This window comes from Amblyomma mixtum, chromosome 5, assembly GCF_055824585.1.
Source record: "Amblyomma mixtum isolate Tamu chromosome 5, ASM5582458v1, whole genome shotgun sequence".
NCBI lineage: Eukaryota > Metazoa > Arthropoda > Arachnida > Ixodida > Ixodidae > Amblyomma > Amblyomma mixtum.
Genome location: NC_143016.1, coordinates 191,480,521 through 191,501,083, shown reverse-complemented (window position 1 = coordinate 191,501,083; position 20,563 = coordinate 191,480,521). Strand labels below are relative to the sequence as shown.

Genomic DNA, 20,563 nt, shown 5'->3' with positions numbered 1-20,563 from the left:
CGGCGTAGCGAGTCGGTGGCCACGATGATCCACTTGTTACCTGATGATAAGTCAGAAAGGAAGGGGCCGAGGAGGTCCATCCCCATTTGCTGAAAGGGCTTAATTGGCGGTGGTATGGGGTTCAGGAGTCCGGCTGTTCTAGTCGGATGGTGGTGGAAAACATTTATTTACAGATAAACTTCGGGAGGTGAGGTATGAGCTGACCCAAAGGGGGTCAGCCCTCACAAGTGCTAGGTGGAGGTCCCTAGTTCGGGACCCCAGTGGCGTCGGCCGCTGCCCGGGCTCGCGCGACCAAGGCCCGTTGGGCCTGCAGGTCAGAGCAGCCGAGCAGGGTCGCCTCCCAGTCCTCCCGGGTTGGGTTGGGGTGAGGGGGGATAGCAGGGTTGGAGGGGCAGGCCCACACCATGTGGTAGATGTCCGAAGACTTCTCCGCACAGTGCGGACAGCTGCCAGAGAAAGAAGGGTCAAAGTGTTTTAGAGCTGCCGGGCACAGCAAAGTATTTGTATATAGGCGAAGCAGAAGCCGCTCCTCCGCCTTTGAGAGACCTTTACACGGGCGGGGATAAAGACTATGGCCAGATTGATAAAGTAAAGAAATGTCTTTAAACGAGTAAGCTGGAGTGAATTCGAGTTCCTGATCGTCGGGGTCGGAGGGGAATGTCCGGTGAGAGCGCGCGGGCGGCGGCGTCAGCTGCCTCATTTCCCTCAAGGCCCATGTGAGAGCCCAAACGATACGCCGGTGAGCGGGGTCCCCGGTATAGACGCTGTTTTGGAGAATGCGGTAGGCTAGATACGGTACCCAGCCCTGCTCGACGTTCCGACATGCCCCTCGCGAGTCGGAAATAATTGTTTTTGAATTGGAATGAGATGCAGCCAAAGCAATGGCGACCTCCTCCGCGTGTGTTATGTCACGGGCTCGGAAAGTAAGGCCGTTCACTGTTTTGGATTCGTGGACGACTGCGGCCGTGAACCATCCCCCATGGTGGGGGCCGGAGGCATCCACGTAGAATACGCCGGGTTTCGATCCATAGTGGCGGGCCAGGGCTTCCGCCTGCGCCAGGCGCCGGCCATTATGGTCCTCACGGTTCATGTTCGCGGGAAGAGGGCGCACGTGGAGGGCGCATCTCCACTGGGATGGAATACGTACGCGCTCTTCCATGAGAGTGGTGTGTTGGATGTGTAGTCGGGCAAGAAGGCGGCGACCCGACGATGTCTTCGAGAGACGTGTGTATTGGTTGGTCAAGTGAGCTTCCCGGAGCTCCCGAAATGTGTTCACCATGCCCAGCCCCAGGAGGCGTTTGTTGGAGGTGGTCACGGGGAGGTCCAGAGCCCGCTTAATAATTTTGCGGAGGATGACTTCGAGTGAATCCTCGTCTTGCTTCCGCAGGTGGAGGTATGGAGTCGAATATAGAATTCGACTGGTTACAAATGCATGCGCCAGCCGCAAGGCGTCCTTACATCGTAACCCCCCGCGCTTGTTAGAAACCCGGCGGACTAAGCGGCCCACCTGGTCCCCCACCTGACGGAGTTTGGCCAATGTTGTTTCTGACCGTCTGTCTTGATGTATAAAGAGCCCCAGTACCCGGACTTCGATTTTTTCAGGGATTGGACCTGTCTCAAGAGACAATGAAATTTTGGCTGTGCACTTTGGTGAGGGGCGTATGTGCACAAATTCAGACTTTTGGGTGGAGCATTGGAGGCCGCAGCGGCGAGCATAATGGTCCACTATGGTCGCCGCCTCCTGCAGGTTGGCCTCAATGTCTCCAAGGCAACCCTGTGTGGCCCACAGGGTGATGTCATCGGCGTACAGTGCATGCTGTACACCGGTGACAGCGCCCAGCTGGGCCGGTAGGCGCATCATAGCCAGATTGAATAAAAGGGGAGAGAGCACCGCGCCCTGTGGTGTACCCCTGGTTCCTAAATGAAAAGGGCCATGTTCCTTATCCTGGATTCGAATGTAAGATTGTCTGTCTGTCAAAAATTGCCGAATGTATTGAAAGGCGTTTCTGCCGCAGTTAGTTTGAGAGAGGTGGGTGAGAGTGATCTCGTGGGTAAAGTTGTCGAATGCTCCCTTCAAATCCAAGGCGAGTACGACCTTGTCATTGTGAGCGCATTCGACGGGGTCAAGGACAGCCCGATTGAGTTGTAGCAGGACATCCTGTGCAGATCTCTGTGGGCGAAACCCGAACATGGTGTCTGCGAAAAGATGTTTGGATTCCATGAACTCGGACAGCCTGTCGCGTACCATCGTCTCCATGAGTTTGCCCACACAAGAAGTCAGAGAGATGGGGCGGAGGTTGTCCGTGTTGATGGCCTTTCCAGGTTTAGGAATGAAGGTGACCAGGGCGGTCTTCCAGTCGATGGGGAGTGGTACTTCCCCAAGCCAGATTGAGTTAATGTAATTCAGTAAAGACAAGTATGTCGGGTCGGGGAGGTTGGCTAACAATTTGACTGTAATTTTGTCCCGACCCGGAGCGGTGCCACGTTTCATTTTTGCCAGGGCCGCCCTCAGGTCATGGAGCTGGAACGGTTGATCCAGCTCAACGTTCTCAGAACCTGCATAAGAGTACGCCGGCCCGCGGGGGTCCTGGGTGGTGCACAAGTACTGGTCCCGGAGCTTGTGCGCCAACTGAGTTGTGTTGCCCTGAAAGCTGTGTATGGCTCTTTGGAGGTGTTTTTGAGTTTCCGTGCGTGTTTGCGTGGGGTCAATTAGTGCGCGAAAAAGTCGCCACGTGTTCCGGCTGGACATTTGCCGCGCGGCCGTGTTGCATCGTGCCACCCAGTTGTTGTCGGCGAGTTGGGCCGCATACTCAGCCGCTCGTTGAGTGAGCTCGGCGATGCGAGCTTTTAAGTTTCCGGTTGTGCTTCTGCCGGCGCCACCGACGGACGAGGCAATGCCGGGCCTCCCAGAGGTGGAGCAGGTGGTTGTCCACATCAGAAACCGCCTCTGAGAGCTGAATTTGAGTTTCGGAGGAGCGAACGCTAGAGACCAATTGTTCTGACCAAGACTGGTAGCCTTGTTCATGTATTGGTGTGGCATGCAGTGTTATAATTTTGCCTGAACTTGGTCCAATCTGGGAGTCGGGCTTGTGTTGTTGGTCGCGCGAATGGATAGGTCCTAATCGTAGTATTCAGGAGGCAGTGGTCGCTGTCGATGGTTTCCTCGGAGTTGACCCAGTCTGCATATTGAATGTTGCGGGTGAAGGTCAAGTCCGGACATGTATTCCTAGTCACGGAGTTGCCTATACGAGTTGGGTGGACTGGGTCAGTGTGAAGAGTGAGGCCCAGCGTTGACGCAAGCTCCGCCAACTTGCGTCCCCGCTTCTCTTCACGGCAGTAACCCCACATCCGAGAGGGAGCGTTGAAATCGCCCACAATCAGGAGGGGGTCCCGACCCGCAACTCTCAGCGCGCGGCTAAAGAGGTCCGCGAATAATACATTCGGCAATTTCGGATTGCAGTATATATTGAGTATGTGTAACGGTGGGTCCTGCTTGCGGAGTGGGAGGAGGGTCACCATTACATAGGAGTATTCAAGTTGTATGTCTAAGTCGACCTGGTTGGCTGTATAATTTCTATGAACGCAGAGACAAGACGAGGGGTCCTGCTGGAACGTCGTATAATTTGTTAGTGTGGCGCCTTTCCCTGGCTCTTGGAGGGCAACCACCGCTGGCAAATGCTCAAAGGTTGATAGGAAAAGCCGGAGGTCGGCGCGCTTGGAACGGGACCGGAGCCCCCGACAGTTCCATTGAGTAATCGTAATGGGGGAAGCCGATTTGGAAAGGGGGGAGCGCCTACACCGAGGGTGTCCCGCCATGCTCAGATTTTGACGTGATAGGTGGTAGTGAGGCTGCCCCCGAGCCAGATACCAGGGGCTGAAGCTCAGCACCTGGAAGGGGGCAGCTGTCTTCGTCATCGTCGAGGTCATTGACTCGCCGGGATAATCTAGAGGGCCGACCAGATACGTCCTTAAGGGGACCGGCTCTGCGAGAAAGGCGGGGATTACTCGCGACGTGTTGAGCGATCATAGAGGGGATAGCCTCCATGACTCGAGCTATAAAGGCCCGTTCACACTTGCGAGTCGCAGAGGTCGCGCGACTGTTTTGGTCGAAAAGCGACAGTCGCAAACGGTCGCCCTAGTCGAAAAGCGACAGTCGCGGGCCAGTCGCTCGCTGCTCGATTTTTCAGCCTCGCGACTGCGAGTCGCAAACCGCTGAACCAATCATCGAGCGAGCCAAGCTTCCGGCAACGACACCGCTCGCGGGCGCGCCGGGCGACGACCTGCGCTGCTCCCAGCGGGCTGCCGTAGTCGTCGCTAAGCCTAGCCGGTTTCATATCGATGTCGCAACTGAGGGCGCTTCGGATCCTGGCCAGCGCTAGTAATTAAGATGCTGCTTTCGTCACCGCTTTATTGTGGACCTTGTATCATAATAATATCAAGACATGCTCGACTTCCGCGACGCCTTCAGCAGCGGGGCTAGCAGACAACAGTCGAGCCGCATGGAGCGGCAGCAGCAAAGCGGCTCTGGGAAGAAATTTGCTTTTGTCGCTGTTATCCCTTCTACCAGCAACTCGGTACTGGCCAGCGATCTTCAAAAATGAGTCATTTTTTACATTCCTGTACCCAAGGGCTTGGTATGAACGCGAACAAGCAATCTTTGCGCATTTTTGTGACGCCGCGGCGGCCGACATACTGCAAGCGGTAGCGGCTAACAGAGAGTTTTAGCTGAGCGGGTTTACTGTCCGCTCCGCTCGCAGTTCCCAGCGGAGCCACAGCGGAGCGTCGCGCAAGAGTAGAGTTTTAGCGCAGCGTCTTCCCCGTCCGCTCAAGCGAGGCGACTCGTTGCGCCTCCTAGTGGTGGTAACTGGACTTGCCAGAAAATGGTTATAAGTAAGCCTCTCTGATATATGCGTGAATAAATAAATAATAGCTGTTTACGTTTGCTGTATGCTTTCCGGTAACAACAGAGAGTTGGTTTTAGCAGTGAAGCTTTCGTATTACAAAACAAATTTAAATGTCTGCCACTGCGAGAGCCAAGCCAAGACCACGCAAGTCACCCCTCGCAGCGTGCGCGTGTACGCATTTGTAGCGTTGTCTAGCGTGTGTATTCATCCTCTACGCGTGCGAGCGTCGATCGTGATCGAGTTACGTTCGCAAGTTATCCGACACCGCCTGCAATCTGTTCGCCATGCCAAAAAGTATCCGGCAAGACCCGCGCTGGCGGCCGCCATGTTGAATGTTTACGTTTGGTTCGGCTAGCGCGAGCCCAGAAGGCTTTGCGCGAGGCCCGCTCGTCGGCCCGCTCCGGACTCCGCTTGGCTCGCGCGGGAGCGGGGCGGAGGAGCCGTTCCGCTCGCGCGCTCCCGCCTGAGCGCTTCGCGCATGCGCAGTAGCGCTCCCGCTAGCTCGCTGAGCGGAGCGAGCGCACAAACCCGCTCAGCTAAAACTCTCTAACAACCGCCCGCAATAACCTCGAGTAACCCCCAGAGAGCACAGTGTTGCTTGGATTTTTGCACTTCAGCCGAGCTGCATCCCTAGACTTCCCTAGTTCGGATCGTCCCTATGTGCCGGTGCCGCGGGGCAGCGGAACGGGAGGACGGCGGCCACAGTCCTGTTCCCGCATTCACGGTGCTCACGTGCTCCGCTTATCCGTGCGACCACGAGGCATCATGGAGGGCACCATTCCCGGAACTTCTGCTTCAGGTTCACCGCATAAAGATACGTATGATTGTCCGCTCTGTCCATCGCGGTATGCTTCTAATACTGCTAAGAACTTTCATTTGAAACAAAAGCATCCTAACGAATGTGGACCCTTTGTGAAAAATGCTGCGACGCCGTTTTCGTGTGACGTGTGTGCAAATGTAAGTTTTACTAATCGGTCCCTTTTGATGCAGCACTGCCAGTGCCTGCACGGTTTTGTGCCGAGGTGCAGCACGCACAAGTTCAATACGACTGAAGGTGAGCACTACACGACGCATGTCAGCGCAGTCGTTCTCCGTCTTGAAGCGCTGTTGGAAAATTGTGAACACCAGCTCGCCCAGTCTGCAGTTATTCAGCATAATAAGCTGTGCATGAAAGATTATTGTCCTCTTTTGCAGCGCGTATTATGTTAATTGCATCCAGTCCTTTGTGCCTTTTTCCCCATGCTTGCAGGACGTTGTTAAATCTCGCATGTTGGCTTTGAAAGCATGTGACAGTGCCCCACATCAGCCACGTGGCATGTTTGCATTCTTACTTCTCACTCGACCTCTCACTTTTTTAACTGGTCTAACCGCTATCTTGCACTGCCATTCCCGTGACCCCACGCACCTGTCAAACAGTAGCGTGCGTGTTAAGCACTTACTGATTGCTAGCCATGTGTTTACTTGAGCAAAGTGGAATAAGCGGTTACAAACGAAACGAATTATGGAAACAGAACACTGCATTGTTTGTGACAAATAGGCACAGGATGCATGCACGCTTGTGCTTCCCACCTTTGAACTACTATATCCACTGTCCCCTTGACTGTTTTTAACAGGAATGTGTTCAGTGCTGAAATTTGATGAAAAGAAACTATTTCCGGGTCCGTGCCCTTCAAAATGCACAAAAAAAAGAGGCTATGAAGTATTCATTATGTAGTTATAGCATGCAAGTGCGCAGTCCAATAGCTAGCCTACGATTGAAACAAAGAATGAAACATTCCGAGTAAGAAATATCTTGCAATGGTGTATTTTTCATTTCTGTTGTCACATTAGTCGTTTTTCAGACAGGCAGACAGATTGAGGTTGTAGTGCTATCCAGGTCATAATAGGGTTGCCGAAAAGGTTTGGGTGACCATCGCATCCTCCAAGTACAATATACAGCAGCTTTTCTTGCATGCCGTGCATTTCTGCTGCAGCTGTCATCCTTAGTTTCCTAAGAACTGAAGTGTGTGAGCAGGTATAACACAGAAATGAATTCATAGTGATAAAAATGTAACATTATGTGTGCACATTTGTTACACCTGGCGAAATGAAATAATAAATCAAACTATCAGTGCCTTGCCTGCAAGAAGTGCGTTCAGTACGCTAAGTGTTCGTAAACAAAATATTAAAAGTGGTGAAATGGTGAAGTGTACAAGCATACCTTGCCATTCCTTTAAACGGCGTACTAGATTGGGTTACTGCCGCTATGGGCTGTTTGCAGTGTTGTATGCCTGCCACAATGGTGATTTCAGCGCCCACTGAACATCATGCTCATTGAAATTTCAGTCATGCTTGACATGCTGCTGCTACAGACAAACAAATTGTTGGTGAAGTAGTTTATAATGATATGGAACGGATGGCAGGTTAGTGCTAGCGCTTACTTTAATGACAGCTGAAGTTCAGTTATAATTAAGGTCATGATTGAAGGGAGTTGTTCTTTGTGGTGACCTGTGGCTCTCATACTGAGGCAGCATATTGTAACTTGAAGTAAATTGACATTATGTTAAGCAGTAATTTTAATGAGGGGAGTGCTTGCAAGAAGCTGGCATGAACATATCTTAAAGGGACTGAACACTCAGTTTTAAGCTCCTAGTTTTTCTTGCACAATGCAAAGCTTACTGTCTAAGGTGCTCGATTCCACAACAGTTTTGTTAGAAACACTGTAGAAGACTTTGATTGAGAATTTTTCTATCAGTGCATGTGCGCACCTTCATGTATCCCAATGCTGGAAACCGTAATCAGCGAGTGCGCTGGCTATTGCACATCAGCAAAAGTGACATACCAAAAACTGATATAAATCTCATCTATCGGACAATAATTAGACGTTTTTAATTTACGGTAACATCCATCGTTTCCACACTCAAAGATGATATGGCACAGTGACATACACTTCTTTGATGAGAGTTTTAGTGGATTTTGGTTGCCTCTTCATACAAGAAATGCAAGATGCAGTGGTGCCTGCCATCTTGTAACAAAACCTAAAAGCATATCTTCAGCGGTACGCAGGGTTCGTTGCTTTTCATTGAAGGCCGCAACACTGGAGAGAGCATGAACTTTAATGCGATATATGGTACACTCCAGAAGAAAAAGCACTGTGTATTTTAAACAGATCTGTGATATGCTGTACACTAATAATGACAGGGTTTCATTGCTAGGTGGCAAATCAGTTTGTTTTATGGGATTTTCAGTGCTAAGTTAAAATTAGAAACCCTCGTTTCTTTGACATTGCAGTGGTCAATTCTTACAATATGAGACACGTTCTTGAGGCACGACAATATGAGGTGATATGAGGCACGATCATCAATGAGGCTATTTCCACAAGGAGGACGGGGATGAGAAAGCGTGCTCAAAGCCATGTTGGCGATCGTGTAGCAAAATCGCGCTGCCAAATGCATTTCGGTGCGGCAGAGTTGACGCTCCTCTCTATCTTACTCCGTGGGCTGTACATTAGAAGAATTAGACCTGCCACAAAGGCTCAGTGGCATTCGGCTGCTGGTCTCAAGAATGCAGGTTCAACTGTGGTAGTGGCACCCATATTTCGTTGTCTATATAGTCTATATATAGTTGGTTTGCATGACTTGCTTTAGCAGTGAAAGGTTAATGTTCGATCCAGAAGTGGATTTGTCTGCTACTCTTGGAGAGGATGGACCTGTATGTGCACTGCATTTCTTCTTTCGATGGAAAATGGGTTTTTCACGGCTTTTTGTTGCAAATTTATCACTGCCGAGGGGCCCCCACTTCTTTAAATCCAGCAGTGGTTAAATCAGAGGGATAAAAGATCAGTTTTATCTGGTCAGTGTATAATGTCAAGCAAAATATGGTCGGGATGTCAGCTGTGTGACAGCGTTGTTCTAGTGTGGGAAGTTGGCCTAATTGTTTGAGTGAGACAGAAGAACACATTTAAAATGCAGAATTTGTGCATGCAGTTGACAGTTTACAAATGCCTGTATGAGGCAATATTTTTTTATCTGGCCACAAACAGATTTCATCCATGTGCAGAAAATAACATGGTAGGATATCTCAAGTGGGCAAAGCATAAATGTCGTGACGTTTATGATCCCGTTTTATTGCCTTCGCCACATGGTTGATCAAATTTTTTCATTGCAATGGTGAGGCAGTGCTGGGACTGAACAGTTGGAAGCACTGTGTTTCAATGTACTTACGCAAATGCAGTACTTATACAAAATCTGACTGTTAATGAAATCTAAGATATTTTAGAGTGTTATGTATATTATGTTCAAGTCGGAACTCATCATATGCAGAAATGAGATGAAGAGGGCACATTCAGTTAATGTATTGGTTGTACATCTGAGTAAAAATACATTTGCTACCTTGGGACATTAGCCGCCATCTAGCAGGACTGAGTATTCTCCTTAAGTGTCCTATAAAGATGGCCCCGGTGGGGTGCTCTAATTTGATGTGATATCTTTTTTTTGACTTCGGACTTGCTTATTAATGGTTTGAAAAATCTTCCTTTTCCGTTCTGCAGCATTCAAAGCCTGGAAGGATGGCGAGGAAGCCCGAGAGATGGCCCATTTTGTCGCTTCTGGTGGGCCAAAACAGTCGACCCAAGGAGTGACAAGGAATATCCTTGTTTGCCATCGCTCTGGCTTCCATGAGAAAAAGGGGCTAGGTAAACGACAGGCAAAGTCACAGGGCAGTGTAAAGTGCAACAAACACTGTTTCGCTACTATGACAGTGACCACAACTGACAGTGAGGTAACCGTGGTGTATCAGGCTGAGCATTACGGTCACCTGAAAGAGCTGAAGCATCAGCGCTTGTCAGCGACTGATAAGGGTTGCATGAAAGAAAAACTCCTGTTGGGTGTGCCATCTAAAGTTGTTGTTGCAGATGCCCGTTCATCACCTGGTCAACTGGATCGAAAGCACCTGGTTACTTCAAAGGAGGTTCGGAACCTCCGTGTGAAGTACGGGATTGGCTTTAAAGAACAGAAAAACAAAAATGATCTCGTTAGTCTTAGAATGTGGATTGAACAGTTGAAAAGGTGCTCAGAGCCAGTTCTCCTGTACGCAGATGAAGGCTATCTGTGCCAGCAACAAATGGCTAATTTTGAGATGGCATTAATGAACACTGCCCAGCAAGAGCTGTTACTGGAGTCTGGTCCGCAGGCAGTGTGCATTGACTCGACACATGGCACTAATGGGTACAACCTCCAGCTGACGACACTAATGGTGATAGGAGCCAACGGTTCAGGCATTCCATGTGCATACCTCCTCTCCAAAAGCACATCAGAGAAAACAATGATTAGGTTTTTTGAAGCCATCAAGGAAAGGATTGATATGGCACTAAATCCCAAATCTTTCATGTCGGATGGCGCACAAGCATATGCCAATGCTTGGACTACAGTCATGGGAGCTCCTGGCAAACGTTTGCTCTGCATCTTCCATGTGTTCCGTAGCTGGATGGGGAACATCAACAAGGTCATTGGCTCCGAAAACAGAAAATCAGTAAGAAATGCACTGCATGCATTGATGCATTGCCCCGATAAGACAGAGTTCCAGACACTGTTGTCAAAATTCCTTGCAGCAAAATCTGAGTCTGGACTGACGACCTTTGTTGAGTACTTTGAAAGGACGTACTCTAACCACCCAGAACAGTGGGCGCTGTGCTACAGAGAGTGCACTGGCCTGACAACAAATAACCATATCGAGTCAATGCACAATGACCTCAAGCGTAATTACTTTGAAGGGAAGTACAACCAGAGGTTGGACAAGCTGTTGCTTGTATTATTTGAGCTCACACGTGACCGATTCATCAAACTGCTCATCTCCCAGGTTAAGGGCCAAAATGACCACCGCACAGCTGGTCAATTCAGGAAACACTGTGCTGGTGTAGAAATTGCTAACTCGGGAGGTGTTTCAAAATCGTCCGAAGGGGAGTGGACTGTGGCATCTCAATCCCAGATGTGTGTAAACTACAAAGTTGGCTTGAACACTGAATGTGAGCAGTGCACATATGCCTGTCGGGACTGCAGTGCCTGTGTCCATAGATTCTGGTGTGAATGCATGGATTTTTTTGTACATTTCAGAGTGTGCAAGCACATCCATGCTGTAGCTCATTGGGAGTTGTTGCAGAAAGGTGACTGTCACGATCAGGCCAATGAAGATTCAGAGGTTCCTCTGTCAACTGCCGATGACCATTCTGCTCTGCTGCACAATCCTCAAGCTCTGCTTAACAACATCCAAAGCAGCATGAGCCTTGAGGCGCTGAATTGTGATTGGGCTGCAGATATCCGTGCTGACATAGCTGTTATTGACCAAATTGTGGCTAACAGAATTATTGATATGGCAACAGCACAATCAGTTCGCAAAACCCTTGCAGGGGTCATGCGGGTTGTACAAGGAGCTCCTGTCAAGGATGTGTCAGTTTCTTCTGCCACTCCAGTCCAGGATGTGGCAGTTCCCTCTGTCACTCCTGCCAATAAAAATCTAGAAAAGCAGCCGAGATATTGGCACAAAAGCAAGCGTACCTCTAGCTGTACTTCTCTCCCCCAAAAAGGCCTGACGCCTTTGCAGCAGCATTATGTTAAACAGCAGCTGATGGAGGGTGGTGAAGTGCCAGTGATCCTCACTGGAAGTGGTCATGACTATATTGAGTAGTCCACTTACAGCACAGGCCACTTATTGAGCTATTTTTGAGCTGTAAACTGCGAACATTTACATAATAATTGGATGTTGGAGAGCCGTCAAGCTTCTAGTGCAATGTTTGGTGTACATTGCATAAAAGCACAACTTATTGCCTTTATATGTAATGCAATTGCTGTGTGAAATTTCAGAAGTCTGAAAAAGCATCACAGTGCAGTTTGGTGCCAACACCATTTGGCATTATGAGCTAATCTTTTATCGCTGTGTAAAAATATCACAGGAATTTGATCCCTGAATACAATTACTGGAGTTGCACAGAAATGTTCTGCATTAACAACAGGAACTTTATGCATGGACTTTTGTTCAATGCTTTTTGCAATAAGTGGTCTGTACTGTAACCACTTCCACCCATTCATTAATCGATGAAGTCATAGCTGGTGTTACACTGATATGGTGGCATTGTCTGGTGTGATGAACTGGTATCCTCCATATGGGACAAATGATGGTATGCAAGCTTTTGCAGTGGGTGGTAATTGCATGAATATTTTTCTTATTTCGTCACGGCAGGTAATGCCTCCATGAAATATAAGATCTGCATTGTCTTGCTGCAAGGTAAAAGGCAGAACAGCCTGTTTTTTTAGGTCCTGACTGTCGCTGTTTTAATTCATTTTGCCAAAAGTTGGCTCATGTTCATGGGATGGCACGTGCTTACAGGCAAGAGGTGTGTCCTTTGTCATGAACAGCTTGGGAGTTTAAGGCTTTCAGCCTAATTTGCTGGTAATGTCTGTCACCGTTTGAATTAAATTCGCCAAAAGTTAGCTCATGTTCATGGAATGGCACGTGCTTACAGGCAAGAGGTGTGTCCTTTGTCATGAGCAACTTGAAATTTAAGGCTTGCAGCCTGATTTGCAGTGATGACTGTCACTGTTTTAATTCATTTTGCCAAAGGTTGGTTCATGTTCATGGGATGGCACGTGCTTACAGGCAAGAGGTGTGTCCTTTGTCATGAACAGCTTGGGAGTTTAAGGCTTTCAGCCTAATTTGCTGGTAATGTCTGTCACCGTTTGAATTAAATTCGCCAAAAGTTAGCTCATGTTCATGGGATGGCACGTGCTTACAGGCAAGAGGTGTGTCCTTTGTCATGAGCAACTTGAAATTTAAGGCTTGCAGCCTGATTTGCAGTGATGACTGTCACTGTTTTAATTCATTTTGCCAAAGGTTGGTTCATGTTCATGGGATGGCACGTGCTTACAGGCAAGAGGTGTGTCCTTTGTCATGAACCACCTGAAGTTAAAGGCTTTGTCTTTGGTATTTTCACTTCTCTCAGATGTTGAAGTGTAATAGCTGTGACTACTATCTTGAATCTAAGTTACCTGGTGACAAACATTGCCTGCACACCTTACATGTATCGAGGCGCTTGGTTTTCTAAGAAGTGGTCATAGGGACTGTCAGCTGACATGTGGGTGAGGGATGAGCTAGGGCAAGCATGCTAAGTTCCTGTCATGCATCGGTGCTTTAAATGGAACATTTTTATCATTAGTGGGAGGTGCTACTCATTGGAATTAAAGTGCTGCATTAGCAACATGTTATATAAACATGGTTACTCTTACGTTTCATATCAGACAAGCAAAGAATATTTTGAGTTCTGTTATTAAAAGTCCAGATGCAGGCATAAACTAATCCTAGTAGGCAGAACGCTGCAAATAGCAGCACTTGGATATCAAACTCGTTTCAGCTGGCAGCCCAGAGAAACAGCACGATTGTTGCACGCTACACTGCGTATAAAGGAAATGTCATCCTTCCAGCTTGTGCATGCATTTGTTGCATCCTTTTCTTTTTGTGTGAGTGTGTGTGTGCGTACAAATATTTTTGTGGTAAGGTGCCTTCTGTGCTTCAAGTTGCAGAAGAATATGAGTGTTATAACATGCCACTTGCTTCTTCTATGCATGTACCATATACACTTGACTAAGGGCCCTGCACTCGTGTATGGGCCACTGTACCCACCTTGGGAGCCACTAATTTCGGGGGGAAAATAATTTGCAAAAAGCAACTGCACTTCACGCATGTGTAGACTTCCTTGTGTGGTATGCTACCCAGGGAGCTACCAGGTGATGACAGCTGTCTGCTGCCATCATTGTTGTCATCTTCCAGCGTGCACTGCTCTGCAGCTGTGTGCCATTTAACGCCGAAATTCAGAGCCGGTGGAAACGGCCGACCTTGAAATGATGCTGACTGCCTGCTTGTGGATTTTCAATTCCTGGTGTGTGGTGTCTCCAGACATTGTTTTAAAACTTCAGGAATTTCAATTGCAATGAATGCGTAAAGGTGCCTGCAACTGGACAGCAGATATAGCATCAGGCTTTAATGGTACAGTAAAGTAATTTTCCCGCAATATGGTTGAGAAATTGAGTGACGTGTAAGGGCCACACCCTGCCAAAATTGCGAAATGAAAGTGCGGACCCTAGTCGAGTGTATGCGGCATTTCTTCACTCGTTTCTGAGGTTTTATTTTTTAATGCTAGAGTATTAAAAGCCTCATTGGGAAAAAAAATGTATCAGTCATACAATTCGCCAATTAGCTGGAGGGAAGCGAGGTCACTTGTGGTAAAGGCACCAGTGCCTTCTAATGCTATTGCATTGATAACACGTGGCAATTGCGTGTCCCTGCAAATTTTTTTTTTGTGTGCATCTATGGTTTGCGTTTCTTAATGCAGTGTCTGTGGTTGCCTGAAGTAAACCACATCTTGAAATGTTGGCATGCGAAGACCTCAAATGGGGCACGTGCATTCTGGGGCATGTATGCATTCTCACGTTTTATATTGTCTGTTCACAGGTTTCAGCGTGAACTTCATCACACTTCTGGTTCACCTACATTTTGCCTGCCCGCAGTGCTATCACAATGCTTGGATATTGCACGGTTGCTCTTGGGGGAAACCTGCAAGCTGCCTGCATTGTAGCACTACAATTCTTTGCTCATGTTTATGCTAGTGTCCTATCGTGAAGTACCGCTAGTTTTTAAAGTGTGTGCAGCAGCACATATTTATTTTTTAAAATTGTGCATGTTCCTAATCTGCCTTGCGATGGCATATGCACCGCTTGAGGAGCAGTGTTTTTTTTTTCCCCCATCCAGCGTGCTCCTTCCTTTGATGTCAGTTTTGCAGACATACCATGATCTAAAATGTGACCTTCTGAATGTTTGTGATTTTTTATGCAGACTCTGAGGAGGTTGCTGGTCAGCACTGGTCCATGATGCTAACTGAAATACAGTTAAAGGGCTTGCTGTAGCGGCTCTGGCTGCTGACTGCAATGTGGTGCAATCAAACCCTGGCCACAGTTCGATGAAGGTGTGCCAACTCCTGTGTGCTGTGAGATGTCAGTGCACGTTAAGGAACATGTACATTCAGTCTAAATTAATCATCAGCCCTCCACTAGGGCGCTCTTTGTTGCCAATATCCAACTTTCGGGCATGAAACCCTGCGTGCCATACCACAGCAGTATGGCTGAGGGTCCAGTTGTCAGAACGTTGGAGATGGTTGTTTTGAAAATATTTAAAATTAATTACTAGCTCTATGAGTGCAGCTTTGCACAATGCCAATGATGACCCCTATGCCATGTCTCTTGTTACCACGGCACTGGGCTGAGGCTTCTAATATAAAAACATTTCAGTGCAGACACATCCAGCTGACAGTTTAGGACTATGCTTCTTGCTTGCGATGCCTTAAAGGTGAACTAAACAGGATTTCTTGCAGTCTCAGTGTGCATGTTGCGAACACTCTTACCAACACCCCAGCTCCTACATTTTACCTTGCGTCACCACGGAGAGCAGGAGTCAGCCAACATGGTTGCTATGGTAAAAAACGTGTGCAGTGGCTCTCAGCCAATTGTTTCAGCTTTGCTGTGCCGTTGGCAGAGTAATATGCATGCAGAGTGATCTTGGAAAATGTGTGGGCTGCTGCTCGGACTATGTACAGCTGCAACAGATGGTCGGGCACATCACCGCTGCAGCTGCAGATGAGAAAACATTGTCAGCTTGCTTCAGACTTACTTCAGTGATGTATTCTCTGAACAACAAATATGTCCCAGTTTTATCAGATTACTACTCACAAAATGCCCACAAACAGTAGTGGAAATTACATTGGAACAACAAATATGTACCAGTTTTATCAGATTACTACTCACAAAATGCCCGCAAACAGTAGTGGAAATTACATTGGGTATCTTAACGGATGTAGTATTTCAGTGGCCATCGCAGATTGATGAGGTCGAGTCTAGCAAAACCAAATAGTCCATGTGTATTTTACTTTACTTCCATAGGCCTGATTTGTGGCTATGTTGTCTGCAATTGAAAGTATTCATTCAAAGGAAATACACCCCCCCCCCCCCCTCAAAAAAAAAAAAAAAGTGAGGGCAAAGTTTTGCAAGAATGTTTTTTAGAGCGCCTTTATTGCTCGTGTTGGTTTTTTAACATCGATGCAGGCCTTGCTTGCAACTTTGCTGTAGCTCATTTGAGCATGTGCACATGCTGTTGAATAAAAAATTTTTAGATATTTTGTACGTCTTGTTGAAAGAGCTCCAACATGTGATTCCTCACATGCACAGCACTGATTGCGAGAGCACCTTGAACACAATGTTTCCAAAGAAGGCGCCATGCAGAGCACGCACTTGAGGGTTCAGTGTTTGTCTCGCATCGAGGTCGTTATTGCTTTTGTGGGTGCAGAGAGGAAGTTATGTGACCTAGGGCTCGGCACCTCATCACCTTTCGAACAAGACGAGAAATTCTTTGTCACAAACTTTATTTCAATGAAAGCGTGGTCGACATATTGCTCAGAGAATGAGATGCTGGCTGTTTGCTTTCACAAGGAATGAGAAGGAAGTGAACGCTAGCATATGCAATTTCAATGGAGCTGCAACGCAGAAGTGCCTGTGTGTTGTGGAAGTCAATCAGATATCTGCACGGCATGCAATCTAACCACACAGTTCCACAATGCAGGTTCTTTTAGCTTTTGTGCACTTTTGGGATCAAGGAGGCTTGCAGTTAAATTTAGTCAGGCAAAGTACAGCCTTTGTCAAAAGTATACAGCCCTAGGGGTCTGCTTCTAAGCCCTGCAGCGCGCCTCTTTCATAGTCATGGACCCTAACCTGCGAAGACAGGCGGAAATTGAGTCGGCCCTCCAAAGCTTAGGACTGTCAAATGTGCTAAAGAGTCCCGCTACACGACTTGGTAGCGAACCCTTTGGGCTGTATATTTTTGACAAAAATTGTACATGTGGCCAAAGCCCAGCCCTGGGTGTTTCAGCGAATATTTTCAATAGGATTTTTGTAGCCAGTTGTTAGTAATAACCTTTGTAGAATATTGAAAACGTGATTACCCTTGGCGCTGTGCCTTGACAAAATTTGGCTTTTTCAACCAGTTGGTACACTGGAGGGGTTGGTTTGGCTGCATGCTTTCGAAAGCACATGTATTTTTCCACGATGAAGCCAAAATTTGTAGAGCCAGAGCGGCGAGGGTAATCGCATTTTTGAAACTCTTAAAAGTTATATGACTATTACTAGCGACAGGCTTCAAATCTCGAACTGCAACTAACCGCCTAGCTCTACTAGTTAAAAAGTATTAAAAATTAGTTAACGAGCTTACCAATTAAGACGATTCAAAGGGTTTTTGGTGTCTGCCAACACTAATAATACTATGCTGCAAAAGCTATATTTTCACTCCAAAAAGCCTATTTTTGAAAGTGTTTTCTGAAACACCTGGTATATTTTATACACAGATGGGAAACCATCGTGTTAAGCAAAATACCACCTTGACAAAATTACTTTGCCTTGCCGTTGCATGCAGACAACCCACAAAGCCCGAATTCATGTATAATTCCAAAACTAAAGTTTAGCCTGCTCACGAAGCTGTGTGTGCAAAGAAACTGTTGTGCCTCTGGGCAAAAACTTCAGGCTTTGCTTGCCTGCAGAACTTGAAAAGCACACCTTAAGTCCGGCTTGCCCACAAAACTCTGCACAAGGACGCAATTCTTGTCCGGGCCAAAATCCAGATAGCTTGCACAACCTTCATGAGCAAGTTGTCCTGTTGAAAGCAAAGATTCAGGTTTCTTGGCTTGCCTCGTGGTGAGGAATTTGTTTGGTTTGGTTTGGTTTATGGGGTTTAACGTCCCAAAGCAACTCGGGCTATGAGGGACGCCATAGTGGAGGGCTCCGGAAATTTCGACCACCTGGGGTTCTTTAACGTGCAGTGACATCGCACAGCACACGGGCCTCTGGAATTTCGCCTCCATCAAAATGCGATCACTGCGGCCGGAATTGAACCCGCGTCTTTCGGGTCAGCAGCTGAACACCATAACCACTGAGCCACCGCGGCAGCTGGTGAGGAATTTGTATTAATGCTTGCAGCCTGTTCAATCGGCTGGGCGCCTAATTCCTAATGACGGCAGGAAACAAGACCACGTTTTCGCACTGGCACTCGATAGCATCTCTGCAAACCATTTACAATGTTCATTTGAGCCAGCAGGCCAGTGTGAAGTGTGCTGCACAAAACCAATGTGTTTTACCCTGGGATTACATCTTGGCACACGCATAAAATGACACTGATGATAAAGCAAATTGGCCTGTATGGACGGGCCAATCCCTGACCATCGTCCTGCTCCTCCATGGACATATGAGACAGTGCGGCCAATACAGCTGTGACAGGAAATCATCTTTTTAAGTGAACACAAGAAGCAACTACAACACGAGTGTCACAGGATGGATGGATCATAATGGCCTTACCCTTTGTACCAGGCGGTAGCTTTCGCCACCTAGCCTATACTTCCCCCATTGTTAATTTATTTTCCTTTTCCCTTTCGCTCTTACAATGTCTAGTCTGTCTATCCTTTTCCCCTCGAAATTCACCCCTCCCTTGATTTCCGCCACCAATCCTGCAACCTCCCCTTCGTCAATGTCACGCTTTTCCCATCCACTCGCCCGTCCTCCCCAGTAAATCCCAGCGCTATCTCTATGGATGTTGTTGCCCCCTCTGGGAGGGCAGAACCAAGTGCTCTATGGTCTCCGTTTCCGTTTTACAAGCAGAGCACGAAATATCCACTTCTTCAAATTTGGACCTATACGTTTTTGTTCTCAGAGTCCCTGTCCTAGCCTCAAAAAGCAGTGAACTGCCCCGTGAATTATCGAATAATCACTCTTTTTTGATGTCCTGCTTTCGTGCAATGATGCCAATGACGATGGTCACTTCTTTGTCTGTCCCAAAGTTCTCAAAATGAGTATTATTCATGTCAAGTTAGGCATTGACCAAAAAGCGCACTGTGTTGGATGCTAAATGTCCAATGCATCTTATTGCACATGTCCTTGCAGAGATGCTATCCGCATTAGGAAAAGTAACTGTTGGTTAAATGTTCAGGGAAACGCCAAGGTGGAGTAGATTGGAGTCGTAGTAGATTGGTAGTCGTAGTGCAGCACACGGGAACTGTGTGCTGCACTACGACTGATTTGCCAAGTCCACAGTGCAGACATATTATTCATGCTTGTTTCCTTCCAATGACTTCAACATCATGAGCAAGGCCATTGCAGCTGGAGCAGACAGATAACTGTTTTCCTTTGGCTTCTTTGGCTTTCCTTTCGGAAACTGCTATCAAGCAATGCACTTTGTCAGCTGTATTATTCAGTTATTAATGCTTAGTTCCAAACGCACAAGCAGCAAGTACTGGTGTCAGCAAAGGTTTGACTTTTGATGAACTAGTTCCTGTTCTCTGGGCCCCTTTCTGCATTTGAATCTATACAGCGAAAAGCCCCACTTTTTAAGAAACAACTTATGCTTAACCAGGTATTGCAGGGATTCTGGCAGCACTTTACACATTTCCGTGCACAGATATTAAAAAACAAAACAAAAACCAACGAATAGCAAAAAACAAAATACTCCGTACGACGAAACAAAGGCGACAAAAGTGCACAAGTCGCCGACGCAGGACACTCCTTCCAACTCACAGTGGCAATCAATGTCACAGGGAGCAAACTACAGGTGCCGACACAAGTTTTCGGAACACGCGAATATCAACAAAACGGCATCCACGAACTGACGGATGAACTCCGTGCTTTCCTTCGCGAACAACGAGGCACTTCTTAATGCCAGGCTGTGCCTCTACGTAGCGGGAAAATTGAGGCTTTTTGTGATTTCGGCGTTCCGAAAACTTTTTTGGGCACATGTACTTTTCTTTCCACTTGGGTGCCAACTTATGCCCCATCGAAGCCGCCTACGGCACAAGGACCGTGGCATGAGACGAGCATTCGCCACCGACGCACTCGCCTTACAATGATTTACTGAGAAAGAAAACAGCTACATGCATTTCAGGCGACCATGCTATCCTGTGAAAGAAAAGTGGCTGCCAAATTCCGATTCAGCGTCAGGAAAGTCTCCACGCAGACAAATCCGTCAGCTATTTTCGGCAGAAGCTGGCGCTGCTCTTGTAAACTGCATCGCTATCCTCCTCCTGTCACTCTTGCTCTGGAGGTAGCGATAAGGTAATCTAAAGTTTTCACGGGGAAAAAAAAAACTGACTGCTGCTGCTGCAAAAAAAAGCAACAGCGAGGCGCGATCGCTGTTCCGACCCAAACGTATTTATCTTTCCGGCCGCAAAAGGAAATACGTTCACAGGCGTGCAGGGAACCTTGTCTTGCAGTAACAACAGTCGATACTCGTCTCAGGTAAGAAGCGAGTTCGAATAAATTGAGAAAGAATGCGAACAGCTACTTACGCTCCAAAGAGTGAGACGTCCATCTTGGTAACGTTGTTTATGAAAGCGGTTTCTCATAAAGTCAACAGATGGCGCCACAGTGCAAACGCATTTTGTTATAAAACCGACAGGTGGCGCCACAGGGCATTATACTCGTGCTTGCAGTATTACTATGATGTGCCAACTGTTTTAATTTGTTCACAACAAAGCGCGGAATTTTCTCGGAACGTTTAAATGCGTAAACTCCCCATACGTGCCCTCCGCGCCTGAACGGGTATGCAAGGTT

The 20,563-nt window shown here is 47.5% G+C and overlaps 2 long non-coding RNA genes across 2 annotated transcripts in view; one reads left to right on the top strand and one right to left on the bottom strand.

The window, feature by feature from the left end:
• LOC149345263 (uncharacterized) overlaps positions 1-20,314 on the bottom strand; it is a 74,307-nt gene extending 53,993 nt beyond the window's left edge. Inside the window, exon 1 of the long non-coding RNA XR_016283264.1 lies at positions 20,299-20,314. This is a non-coding gene — a long non-coding RNA (uncharacterized LOC149345263). The remainder of the gene's footprint in view (positions 1-20,298) is intronic.
• LOC149345264 (uncharacterized) lies at positions 406-15,919 on the top strand. The gene is made up of 2 exons (XR_016283263.1): positions 406-5,958; positions 9,433-15,919. It is a non-coding gene; the product is annotated as an uncharacterized LOC149345264 (long non-coding RNA).
• Positions 20,315-20,563: the final 249 nt, after the last annotated feature.